Source organism: Rhinolophus hipposideros (assembly GCF_964194185.1).
Source record: "Rhinolophus hipposideros genome assembly, chromosome: 16".
In the NCBI taxonomy this organism is placed as follows: domain Eukaryota; kingdom Metazoa; phylum Chordata; class Mammalia; order Chiroptera; family Rhinolophidae; genus Rhinolophus; species Rhinolophus hipposideros.
In genome coordinates, this window is record NC_138062.1 from 14,602,749 (window position 1) to 14,608,304 (window position 5,556).

Sequence of the window (5,556 nt, forward strand, 5' to 3'; positions counted from 1 at the left end):
AAAGAAAATGAAAAATGAAACAGGAAATGATCACTGCACTGTAAGGAGTTTTTGGTGTTTTTTTTTAACTTGCGTAGAAAACATTTTACACACAACTGTTCTGATAAAAGGACATAATCCCAGACTCCACTGTTTATAACAACAAAATTTAAATTTTATAGTCTGCTTCCTGCTTATTTTTATTTATTTTTATTTTGGGGTTTCCTAGCAACACAGTCACATCTAATATTTAGAAAGCTAGAATGATTCTGTATATAGCTGCTGTCATGCACATAACAATTGTGAGCCTTACTCAACATTAAAAGATAAAAATTATTTCTTACTGCCAATACACTAGTATCTAAAATCACCATCTAAGTGTGACAAGTTTAAAATCACAATGATTATAGAAAATAGTCATTTTCTGATTCTCATTAACACTAGGTGATCTCATAAATTAAATAAAAGATACATATTTTTCATTTTCATGTTGTTCCATCGAATTACTAAAAAAAATCTAATTTCAAAATTAAACAGTAATTACAATGACATAAAAACATGCGTATGCCTAAAGCTTGAAAACTAATACACAGAATAATCGTTTGGTAGGTAATATCATGTATGATTTTTTTCATATATGAACTATTGTAATGATTATAAATTTAAAATGAATTAAAATTATAAGCTAAAATTAAATGGTTTACTTTGAAATGGTAAGAAAGATAGAACATTTTTAAACCTTACTAACTTTCTTAATCAAGTGTCCATAAAACAAATACCAAAGGAAAAGAAATCCTAGGTATCACATTAGGCCATATTTTAGGTGGTTCTGGATTCAGTGAGAATAGGACATTATCATTACTCTGAAGCTACATTTACACACACCATTAAATATGCTTCTGAATGTCTGAACATAAACAACAAACAAAAAACATGTGTGAGAGGTGGGGATGGGGAGAAGTTCAGGATAACACAAGAAAGAAACAGCAACTAGGAAAGTAGCGTGGAGGAGGTCCGAACCATTTTCTGTCATGTTGGCACCTGAGAAAATGATACCATGTCAATGGTCTACCATTTGAATATCTGAGGGCCTCATCATTTCCTTTTTATGTTGTCTACCTAAACCCTACATAATTTGCTTTAGGTATACCAAGTCAGGATTTTTCTACAGCCAAAGTAAATACTTTTACCTAGCTGTTATATCTCTTAAAAAACAGAAACAGGTAGTTTTCCCTCATTCAGTCTTGCTGAAGTTTCTAAAAAAGAGAACTAAAGGAAGATTCTTCTGTTTCTCTTCCTCTTCCTCCCTGTCCTTCCATTTACACAGTTCTCCTAATGAATAAACATAATGGGGAGAGGAGAGGTCTTTGTTTCCCAAAGGGAGGAACATAATAGTTCTAAAGAAATATGAATTAAAAGTAGAACAGTCAGTATCCCAGGGAACAACTTTCCATCTCTAACTAGCACAGAGCCACACTGCAATTTTCTATTTTATGCTAAATGACTGAACTAATAAGTTAAGACTAAGTCTTCGCTCAGACAGGAAGTCAGATAAATTCTAAAGGAGGAAAAAATGTTCTTTCTATATCAAATAACATTCTCCTTCTTTACACTGTTTAAAATGAGTTATGAAGAAAAATTGCTGAAGTTAGATCAATGGCCAGGATTGTACTGTCGTATAAGAGTCACACTCAAAACTTCTGCAGAGCTGCACACAGTTAACAAAGACACCAGCATACTTCTTCCAATCACCTAGAAGTGTGCAGAAAATGCAGGTTACCAAAAAAATGTTGAACTATTTTCAGTGTTAACAAACCCTTATAATCAACAGCTCTAAACCAACAAACTGAAAATTTGGATGGTCTCCAAATATGTGTGTATCATAAAAACGAGTTCCAAGAAATGCATTTATATTCCTCCTCCTGCTTTAGGGCTTATTTTAAACACTCCTGTTAAATTCAGAGACTATTGTACTGCTATTTACAACTATTTATTTGGTACTTACTGTGCACTGGAATAGCCCCAGCTCCTAAAAGCATCTCATGCAAGAAATAGACATGATATACCGTGGTAGCTCCCTTCCCCTGCAAGGTAAATTATTTCTGTCCCATATTATAAATATGAGCATATCATGACCTGGCTAAAAGTCATAATCTCCCCAGGTGCAGGGTATAGGAATGTGACCTGACCTGGGATATTTCTTAACAGAATTAGATTTATCTTTTCTTATCTTTTGGAAGATGTTGAGATGTGACCCCAGAACAACCGCTGGCCATGCCTGCGGCCATGTTGAGAAAATGCTCACGAAATGAACTGAGGATATGCAGAGACAAAAGATTGAGAACTTTCCAGCATCATCAAGCCCTGTTTTAGTTTCTAATGGAGCTAGCTTGGCTTTGAACAGACACTTTATAGAATGGCCAATATATTTTTGAAAAACTGCTCAGTACTATTAGCCGTCAGTGCAATTAAAACTAAAACCACAATGAGATATTAATTCCCACCATGATAGTGGCTCACTTGAGATGCTAGAGATCCTCCTTTAATTCTGTATGATGCCTCATTTCCTTGCTAGGTGTGCTATCTCATGCCACACACACAAAGTAATTGTACACTGATGGTAAAGTTAAATGTAAGTGTCATGTCATTGAAAGCTTCTAAACTGTGTTGACACGATGTCTGATAGCCATTAGACACATGTGGTTACCAGCACTTGTAACCACAAGTGCTGTTCCAAACTGGGAATTTCTGTAAGTGTAAAATGTCCTCTGGAACTTGAAATCTTATTTTAAAAAGAAAGAACAACAACAACAAAAGTCTCCTTAATAATTTTATTATTTATATTAATTACACCTGTTACTATTTTTTAATGTGACTACATAAAAATTAAAGTTATATATGTGGTTCAAATTTGTGGCTCACATTATGTTTCTAATGGACTATACTAATCCAGAAGAAAACATAGAATATATTTCTCAACTCGATGCAAGCAGGGATTTTTTAAAAAGGGACACACAAAGTACTAATAAAAAAAGATACATTAGGATATATTAAAATTAAGAATTTTAGTTCATCAAAAGACAAGATCAAGAGATTGTAAAAGTGAACTGTAAAATGGGAAAAGGTATTTGCAATGGGTAAAGATCTCATATGCAGAACAAATAATAAATTCCTACAAATCAAGGGAAAAAAGAGAGCTCAATAGAAAATGGGCAAGAAATCTGAACCAACACTTTATAAAATGGCCAATATATTTGTGAAAAACTGCTCAGTACTATTAGCTGTCAGGGCAATAAAAACTAAAACCACAATGAGATATTAATTCCCACCAGGATAGTGGCTCACTTGAGAAGAACTAACAATACCAGGAGTGGCACACACATGGAGCCACCAGAACTCCTATATTCTGCTTCTGGGAAATTAAACTGTTGTTGCATCATTGTCTTAAAAGTTGTTTGGTAGTGTCTGCTAAGTTAAACGTACACATATCCTTTGACGAATAAATCTCACTCCTAGGAATACGCCCAATAAAAATGAAGGACATCCCGGTGCCAAAAGACATGAATGAGAACATTCGTAGTAGCTTTATAATAGCCAATACTAAAAATAATGCAAATGTCCCTAAACAGTAGAATGGATACAAGTATCATTGTATTTATTCAGTGAAATACTACAAGACAATAAAAAAAAAAAAGCTCAATAGCTATGTATAATAATATGGATGGCTCACATAGTGTTGGAAAACAGATGTGAAAATATACATACTATATGATTCAATTTAAATACAGTTTAAACACAAGCAAAACAACTCTTTGGTGTGAGAACTCTGATGGCTACATTTTGGAATAAATGGAGTCTAGTGATTGACAGGGACACAAAGGCAGTTCTAGGGTTGTGGTAATGTACTATTTTACAACCTGTGTAGCAATTACCTGAGTGTTTCAATTTTATGATAATTCACTGTACTGTACACTTATATTTTTGTACTTTTCTGTATTTATGTCAAATTCAGTTTTTAAAAGCAAGCATTTTAATTGAAAATGTATGATATCTTCTAAAAAGTAGATAGATCAAACAAATAAGAGAAGCTATAGAATATTTGAAGAGTATGATTGATAAACTTAGGTCAGTAGTTCTAGAGAGAACTCCCTATCTACTAAATAGAAAATACAGATTATTTAAAGCATTAACAAAAATGCCATGTCTAAGATATATGGGAAACCCCATGTTTTCCCCAGGGAAACTCCAAGAAATTCCAAAGAATTAACATGCAAATAAATGATACTCTTACCGTAATACAATAAAATTATAAATAATAATTTTAAAGCCAAAAAAAATTAATCTTGTATGTCTGAAAATTTAAAAAACATAACCATCAACTTATCCTTTGATTAAGAAACATGAGGAAAACAGTCGCAAAGTACTTAAAATTGAATAATAACGAAAATGATGTTCAAATTTGTGAGACTCAGCAAAAAAATTAAAGAAAAATTTAAAAGTTACATTAATCAGAAAATAAAAAAGATTTAGAGCAAATAAATTAAATATTCAACACGAAATTTGGAGAAAAAGACTACATTCAAAGAAGAAAAGATAATTCCAAAAGTGAGGAAAGTAAGAATAAAAACGACAATAGAAAATATTCTCAACAGCAAATTTTAATTATTTTAATAATTAATAACATAGATAAAAGTCTGATGAGAATGAACAAGAAAAAAATTAGGAAATTAATTAAATGTGAAATGAAAAAGAGAAAGTATCTTAGAGAGCTGGAGTTCTTAAATAACAAAGGAATGTAATGAACAACCCTGTGCTGGTCATTTGAAAACCTAGAATAAGTGACATACTTCTGGAAAAAAAATAAATTCTGAAATGGCACTAGAAAAAATTTTGAAAAATGAATAATCATTTAAGATAGTAATCAAGGACATCCTTAACTCAAAAAATACAAAGCGAAACAAAATTAGGCATCATTTGTTTTAGAGGTAAAGCCAACCAAATTTGCATGAAATCAATAATCCCTTTATTAGAGAAGTTATTTAAGATAATGAAAAGAATAAGTATACAACTCATTTTTGTGAGTCTAGTGCAGGAGTTGGCAAACTTTCTCTGTAAAAGGTTAGGTAGTAAATATTCTAAGCTTTATGGCCACACATGGTCTCTGTCCAATGTGTGTGTGTGTGTGTGTGTGTGTGTGTGTCTGTGTGTGTGTATGTGTGTGTGTGTTTACAACCCTTTAAAAATGTAAAAATTATCCATAACTCTTGGGTAATTTGCTAACCTTTGATCTAGTAATATCTTGATTGCAGGAAAGGCAATGCAGAGTCATTGCAATGACTTATGTCAGAAGTTTTGTAAATGAAGTTTTATTAAAATGCAGCCATGCCCACCCATTTACATAATGTCTTTGGCTGCTTTCGCATTTCAACAAGAGAGGTGAGTAGTTGCAAAGGAGACTGAATGGTTGCAAAGTGGAAAATATTTACCATCTGACTCTACAAAAAAAGTTTTCTGACCCTAGTTTAAGAACATGTGGGAAATAACAACCTATTTCTCCTTTGATTTTCTCTTATTAGT